Here is an 8,439-nt window from a genome sequence, read left to right as displayed (position 1 = left end):
TGGCGAAAACGTGGCAGATCAGGTGTGTTTTAAACAGAGTGTTTGGTCCCAGTACACGAAGATGTCTGAGTGGTCTGTGTGTACGCAATACTGGCCCTGTTGGACTGGTGTGGTCTGACCTGGCTTCCAGGTGTTCAGAGATGAGTTTTGATCTAAAATCTCGGACTAGCGCTCGTGCTACACAACAGGTCGTTTGAGCAAAAGAGAAAAAACTGACTGTGGCAGGAGCGGGGTCAGACTGAATCCCCTTCAGTGCGAAACTCTGAGCAAGCAGCAGCCTTTTTGTTAAGGGTCTTCGGCATTGGAGTTTGCTTTCTCCAGTCCTGGATCTTTCCCTTGCAAAATACATTATAAGGCTCATTTGTTTAACAAGTCTCTGGGAGCTGGGAGAGGGAGCATTAATGCTGGCATTTGGGAATACAAGCGATATTGTTGCATTTGATTTTGGTTTCACATCATTATTTTCTGGTTTCAGAGTCAGGAGAAGCTGCTCATTTATTTTTCATGTAGCTGTATTTTTATCCTGGCTTCTTAAGGAGGCAGGGCTTACGAAATGGTGATGTTAGAGGCCTTGAGCTTTCGATCTGATGTTCAGTTTCAACAAACTTCAGTTCTAGAGTTTCTGCGCTTCCGGGGAGGCTGCGGGTTATAGAGACAAACTAGCGCTTCCACGAAAGAAAGAACTGCAAAATGGGTGCAAAGGCTCTCTTTTCCGCTTTCTTTGACTGAGCCATCAGCACCTACGTGCCAGTTGACCGGTCAGTAACGTATAGCTCAGGAATATCGCAGTGTGGATGCGGTGCAGGAGCGGGGACGGTGCAGCCATGCAGCGCTGCAGGGTGTGCAGGCTGACGGCTGTCAGTTCAGCTGCTCATGAAAAACTTAACTTCTACCTATGATAATCAAATCCAAACTCGCATTTTTAAAAAAATTAGTCATATTTAAAATCAAGAGTAAGTCAGATTCCTTTGTAAGCTGCAGCTGAATTTTGCAAGGCCTTTGATCTGCTCACTCAGGTCTAAAAGGGTATCTCCTTTTCAAGCCTGTCACCTGCAAAGATTTCCTTCCTTACAGAAAAGCAATGTAAAGAAACCTTTTTTCTATTGCAAGATCATTATTTTCTTAATTGCACTTTTGCACTCTGCTAAGGTGACATTAAACCCACAGGTCAAATGTAACTTGGATGCAGTGTGCACTGATGACAAGCCATGCATAACGTACAGAGCTCTAGTATGAAGTTCATGCACATCTTTAATTTGTTCATATAAAACTGTGCATTATAATGATAATATAAAGCATAAAATAATTCTCATATATACAAATTACTTTCCCAGCATATACTAATGTGCCTTTCTGAACCTCTTAATTAAGTTATATTTTTTCATCAATTTAATTCCATTTTATTAACATCACTTGAGTAGACTTCATTTTTGGTTGCAATTTTTATTATTTTTAGTGTGTGTATATATATATAAAAAATAATCCTTTATTAATCTTTTGAACAGAACAGTTTTTGTGCATGCAGCAAAAGTACTGTCCCTGAATATTCATTATCAGCACCTGATATGCTAGCCAGGAGCACAATATCTTAGTAATTGGAGTTTAAGAAAAAAAAGCCAGTTATTAAACTCCCAATGTTTCATTTTTGTTCATGTTATGATTCTAAGTTATTCAAGCATTTGATGTTTATCTCCTATACATACAAACTCATGATACCCACACTTTCTTCCTGCAAAGTGTTCTGTGGTCTCATTTATCTTGTACACTAGGTCAGAGTGTTCAAATGTACTGTTTGGTATCAGTAACATGTGTGGTTCATTACAAGAAAATTTTAGATAGCTTCCCGATTAAATGCTTTTTATTTTGACCTATTTGCCTCTACTTAAGTCTAACATTTGTTCTCTTGATAGACAATATTCTGTTTTAAGGAAAGGTTTCAAAGGATTACTGAAGGAGGTGAATAAGAGGTGTGACGTACCTACCACAATTTAATTTGTGTTATTCTTTTTGCCATTATTAATAAAAATAGGCAAGAAAAATAAATCTTGGGGAAAATACAAAGAGTAGTGATGCAATTATACCTGCATGTGCAAAACTACGTGCTTGCTCTTACTCTTGAAATTTTGACCTCTGCTTTATATTGTTTCCCTTCTATGGACTGAGTTAGTTCATGGTAGTTACATTTTCCATGTACTGACATATATGTTCATTCCTAAATTCACTTCATATGTTTCTAAATCCTTAGGACAGCATTCCGTTTAGACACACCAAGAAAGACCTGGAGTGATTCCACTGACCTGAATGTAATTACTCAGTGCTGAATTAAAGGCACAGGCACATAACTTAAGGCCTGTCTGTTTGGAGTAACGAGATCAAAATCTCAGCTTTTTTTATTAATCTAAATGTTTCTAGATCTGAAAACAAAAGATATCTGTAGAGAGAGGTAATAATTTGTTAAATCTACTGTTAAATCTTGAAGAAAATAAGTCATGTGATTCCATGATCTTTTAGGCACATAGAACCTTGTTTGTGTGTTCTGCTGGGTGAAATTGAAATGAAACTTGCAGATTTTTCAGACAGTGACGATGTCTCACCCAAGATGTCTTGTGTTCCCTCTGCCGTTTTAATTGTAGAAAAAGCCATCGACCTCATTTTGAGACGGGACTGTACAGACAGCATTTTCTTGGGCTGCTTGCATTTTCTTGCCAGCTCGCCTTCTAATACTCATCTTGGACTAAATATAAAAAATACACTGTGAATGATTTCAACCTGAGAGAAGTTTATTGCTGTTGACGACTTGGTTAGAGAGAAAAAGTATTTGTTTTGGCATGCAAATCTGTTGCCTGCAACAGTTAAAGCTGCTAATTCTCAAGTTTAGATGCAGGACATGCCTGACATGCATAAAACTGCTCTAGTCCCTGGGCTGATCAGGGCTCCAAGCTGGATAAAGCTCTGGCAGGAGCCAGTTAATAGTGAATCGACTGTAGGAAGAAAATATAAAAGCTCATGGGAAACATCAGTCTGGCACAGAAACTATTTCTGTTCAGGTGACATTCTAATTCAAGTGTGTCCCTGATATAGTATCACTACATCAAAAATGGATTGGACTCTACAAGTGTTGAAAAATATTAGGAAGCTTTTGAGCTACAAATGTAAGGGGTCTTCTGTTTTATGTGTATGGTGTGTTACAACAGTGTGATTCAGTGCTTTGTCAGACTCTCTATAAAATAAAAAAATATACGCTTGTAAGATTTCAGAAAAAATCATGGTTTCTTTTCACTGCGTGTGGCAATTTGCTGAATAATGCATCATTTTGTCAACTATTATATACCAATCAATAAAATGCCCTACAGTGCTACCTGCACACAAGAGATGAGAATGAAGATCTTGATGGAAACAGGCTTGAAATTTACTTGAAATAAATATCCCAGTTCTATACTTGTGTTTCTGGAGGCCTGGGTTGTTTTTCTTTTCATTATAGAGTAGCTGTAATCCATCTTGTTCAATCTGAGTGAAATTCATTATGTTTGCAAGGTTAGTATGAAGCCCCTGTGCCTCCAAACCTCCAAGGAGATTTACTGAGAAAGTATACGTGTTGTCCTCGTCATCTAAACTTTCCAAAGTCTCCACTAGAACTCAAATGGAGAGCTAGTAGAAAATAAAAATCAGAGCTTATAGCTGGAGGTCTTTTTGGTCCTTGATTTTGATGTGTAAACACAGATTTGTTCTGTTTTCTCTTTTCTGATAATATTCCTCAAACACTTAAGCAATCAAGCTTTATTGGCTCATGTTTGCAGCAAATAAATTTCAAGGATGGATAGATGAATGCCTTTGGAAAATTAACTTTAAATCTGCCCAATGAAGTAATCATGCTAGAATTTAAATCTGTCTTAATTTCATTGTCTAGATCTTCTAAAAATGTATTTTTTCCCAGCTATGTTTAACATCCAAATATCCTGAAGATTTTGCTGAAAAGTTATAAAACATTTTCTTTGACTCTTTACATATCAACTGAGTGATATATTGGAAGATGAAAGAACAGCATCTTTATTTAGAAACATAAAATTGGGTATGGCTCTCTTAATCTTGCCAATGCTTTTTTTTTTTTACAGACTCTTGAAAATGATGACCAACTCCCAGCTCAGCAGAATGCTCCTATGACTCTGCAGACTGTATTTACAGCCACAATGGTAAGCTAAAGAACGCTATTGGCAGTTTCTACTTTCTAAGGAGATTTAAAACCCTACCAATACGTCTAAGTCTTGCATGTTTCCAGTCCTGCAAGTTTTCAAGCAGCAAACTTCATCAATACAGAGAAGTTAAAGCGTGTAACTCAAGTCACAGAAGCTGCCTTCGTGTGCTGTAGCTATAGGTATTAAAGTTCCTGGGAAGGTGAATATTAGTTTCTTATTTGCTTTCAAAGATGATTTCACTAATAAGCAAAGTTACATCATTCTTTTTCATGTAAGGAGACATGCAATACCTTGTTAGCATTTTTATAAATTCTAGTATCTAAGTAGGTACAGGCAAATGATCAATGAGTATTTTTCTTCTACCATGTCCCAGTCATCTTATAAAAGTTTGCCAAGCCAAGCAGACTAGTTTGTTAACTCAAAACTGACCTTAAAAAACCAGATCATTTCATACAAGTAGCAGGGGTTAAAAAAAGGAGTAAAGAAACAGATCTGTTGTTCCAAGCTCCCCTGGCTTCCTTTAAGAAGCAGTGAAACATACTGTTAAACAATCACCCAAATTCTTTACCTTTGAAAGAGTCTAGAGTTTAAAACTGTCATAAGATTTCATCAAAATAAGGGCTACTGTATCTTTCCCACTTTTCTTATACCTCCAAGACTGCCATTTAAGGCAATTGCTGTATGTTAAATGCTGACCAAATATGGCATAGGTACCTTGACTGAGATGGTTGCTATTTCTTACAGCTAAGGTGGCAACAAGGGATAATTTGAAGATGATCTGTAATAATAACAGAGAACTTCAAATTTCAAAGCTCCTTAAGAAAAGTAGACTTGATTTCTCAAGCAAAAGTATGTATATTTGTCAGTCGAGTTAATATAAAGCAAAATAATTAATCCTCTCTCTAGACAATAGTTACAGGTCTTTTAATTGCCATATTGTATACAAGAACTCAAGCAAAACTGAAATAGTGAGGTGGGCAGGTTGTTCAAGAGCTCTCAGATCTAAAATTTGAGCTCAGGCCACAAGATCACATGTGCAGAAACAATATTGACTCTTCGATGCGTTGTGACAAACAAGTTAAAAATTTGCTTAGGAAAGACAGTTAAATTCCACAAAAGATATCAGTTCCATTTCTCACTTCCATTACGTCTTTATACTTTTACTGATAACTTATCTTTCTTCAAAAGCAGGAATAAAAAGAGCTGAATCTTGGTTAAAATGGCTTCATTTTGAATAAACTGAAAAAGCACTGGAGTTTGGCGTAGCAGATGGAAAGATTTTTTTTCTTTACCATATGTTTATGACTCTGATAAGAATTTGTTTCTAATTATTCTGCGTAATAAATCTTGCTGCTCACAAGGTTTGTCGCTCTAAACAAGAGCACCATGAAAGTGCCAGCAAAACCACCATATTATCATAATCTTAGTTTTCAGTGTTAAATCCTAGAAACAAAAAGGGCATAAGTAAAAGTTCTTTCTGTGTGTGTAGATGTGTTTGCAATTATTCATTACAGGCTGGAACAAAAGTCTGGATTTGAATTCCAGTTCCAGACCCCGAACTTAGAATGAATAGCACAAGCTGATTGCTAGACTTGGTTTTTACCCTTGCTGCAGCTGTTGTTGCTGCTTGTCTTGTGACATTAGCAAAAAGCTTTAGCCAGGATCAATATACCATAATAATTTTCACCAATCACACACGGAAGTTGCTTCCATGCTAAGAACTTTGTCTTTATTTGCATTTCTGTGTGTTGATGTTGCTCTGTCACTGCTATGAAAAGCTCACAGATGACAGCAGCACAGGCATAGCCGTACTCTTAAGGAGTCTTTGTGCATGCTGCTCCAAAATCCCAGGTTTTCAGAAGTGTGATAGAAGGTAGGTTGTATCTGCCTGTACAATTACTGTGATTTTAATAGTGAATTACTGAGGAAGGAAACCGAAGGAAAAAAAAAAAGTGAATTGTTTGCTTTAGCAACATACTACAGGTTACATACAAAAATAGAAAATAGAGCTATGCTTTATTGAGGACAAAGCGACAATTTCTGTGAACACTCAGTTTGCAGGAAGTTAAATGCCTCCCACAAAACAGCTTGCTGTGTTCAAAGGGCATTTGATTGCATATTCTCTATCGAAATAGTCCAAACTATTACGTTCAGCTTAGGGCCTAGTAAATCATTATTGATTTCTCCTGAGAAGTGATTGAGTTTTGGTCGAAGAAAAGTTTGGTGACATTGCACATCTCTGTCTTATTTAGACTCCTGTTTTCCACTTCAAAAGGCAGATACAATACTTAACAATTTTGTCAAATATTGCTGTGGGATCTCTGGCCTTTCCTTTATGATTGTGTCTCTGTGGAGCTGTATGCTTCGTTTGCACCTTGTGCATTACAAAGAACAAGCTACTTCACTGATCTTTTGGTATCCTCTGGTACAGAGGGCATGTTGGGGCAGGTAGGGAAGGGACACTGCCCTGGCAAATTACAGTGAGCTTTTGCATGTTGTCCCTAAAAGAAGTGACAATCTTCATGGGAGCTGGGGAGAAGGAAAAAAGGTGGTAGAAGAGAATAGTTTGGGTGCGTACCAGAAAGTGAGGTTGTGTGCCTCTGAAATTCTAGCCGCAGAGGCAGTCTCAGAAAATAGTTACCAAATTAGTAATGGAAACATTAAGTTGTTTCATTATTATCAGACCTGTGGTTCATAAAACACATGGCTGAAGTATTTGGTCTAATGATACACAAAGCAAAAAGCATGTCATCTAAAAGAGAAGAAATAAACTGTATGGAAGAATTTGCAGTTTTGTAAAAATGCTGAAGTTAGAAGGAAAAAAAAAAAAGGGGGGGTAACCACAGAGGCAGTAGGAATGAGAATTTTGTGTTTATACAGAGCTGACCATAGGAGAGAGAAATGTGAAAAAGGAAACTAGCAGTGTTCTACTGACTACTTAGGAAAGAAGAAAGCAAACAGACTGTTACCAGTACACGAACAGCAAAGTTTTCTGATGAGTGCTGTGGCTCTGGAGGGTGACTGTACTTAATGTTCACATACATACAATTCACTCGAAGCCAAGAAACAGAAGAGGTAATGGATACTCGTGTAAGCTTTTTTGGAGCTCCTTTAGGCCGTGGTGGCCAGGAAGCAAACGAGCTGCACTGGATATATTTAATGAGGATATTAGACTTCCAGTAATTTTTTTGTTACAGGTAGCAGGCAATTCAGTAATTGACTTTCAAAAATATTTCTGTCTGTAAATGTACATTAATGATTTTATTTTTTAGAGGAATAGTCTATTATACTAGACAGCCTGGTATAGCTAGAGAAAATCAGATAACAGTTTGAGCTTACAGGTTAGGTCTTGTTCAGTGACAACCTTAAACTCTTCTGGCTGGAATTACACTATTCTTGTGAAGTGCAATTACGTCTTGAATGCCTGATCTCTTTTCTCCCTTTCCTGGTTATTGCAAGTGATCACACTACATATTTTTCTAGAAATGTACTAGTATTCTGGGAAGAAACAATAGAAAGGCTGGAAACTGTATGCCGAACTTGTCATCTCAGTCTGAGCTGCGGAGTCATACTTTGCAGAGTCGGCTGAAAACGCCGGCATAAGTAGAAGTGCTTTTGCTGTGCCCTACTTTTATCTAGTTCCTGCCTTCTTCTTGGTTGCCTTTCCCCTTTCTTCACTAGAAGTTGGTAGTTTTCCAAGGAGAACAGCATCTGGGTTCTGTCCATGCAAATACCTTTACATACACATGAGTAGTTCCACTGAGAGCAAGAGGATTAGCCTTTGCAAGAATCTGAATGGCAATGAAGTTGTAGAACAGGCTTCCTGCTCTCCATAGTCTCCATAGATCAGAACTTCAGTTCTTGTGGAGGTGGGAAAAAAGGCTTTTTGCCCTCTTCCAGTGAGATGCAGTATCTGCTGTTTTGCTCCACCATTGATTCCTTAGCTGGAGGCTCCCATGGTGTGGTACCTTTATGCAGGCCACAATCATCCTTTCTTTGAAGACTGCAACCACCTTATCACCATTGTCTATAAGCCAGTAGATGTGTGCATCCCTCCCTTGCTGTCCTCTACAGGGAGGTCTGCTTTTCTGTGTATTTTTAAAGGAAACGCATCTCTTGGCTCAGAATCACTTCTCCTCAGGGATATCAGTGAGTGATTCTGTTCAGCTGACCAGCTACTTCTGGCTTTTCCAGGACCCAGCTCAAGAGATTGCTGCTAAAGTTCAACTGCATGATTTCAAATGCC

General features: G+C 38.0%; 1 protein-coding gene across 1 annotated transcript in view; it reads left to right on the top strand.

Moving 5' to 3' along the window:
- Positions 1–4,122: 4,122 nt before the first annotated feature.
- Positions 4,123–8,439, top strand: part of CHD2 (chromodomain helicase DNA binding protein 2) — a 74,953-nt gene continuing 70,636 nt past the window's right edge. Inside the window, exon 1 of the mRNA XM_086620027.1 lies at positions 4,123–4,190. The gene's annotated coding sequence lies outside the window, so the exon portion shown is untranslated. The remainder of the gene's footprint in view (positions 4,191–8,439) is intronic.

The sequence above is a fragment of the Tauraco erythrolophus genome, chromosome 14 (genome assembly GCF_009769465.1).
Source record: "Tauraco erythrolophus isolate bTauEry1 chromosome 14, bTauEry1.pri, whole genome shotgun sequence".
Taxonomy (NCBI): domain Eukaryota; kingdom Metazoa; phylum Chordata; class Aves; order Musophagiformes; family Musophagidae; genus Tauraco; species Tauraco erythrolophus.
The sequence above is the reverse complement of the archived record's forward strand: the minus strand, read 5'-3'. Positions and strand labels throughout refer to the sequence as shown.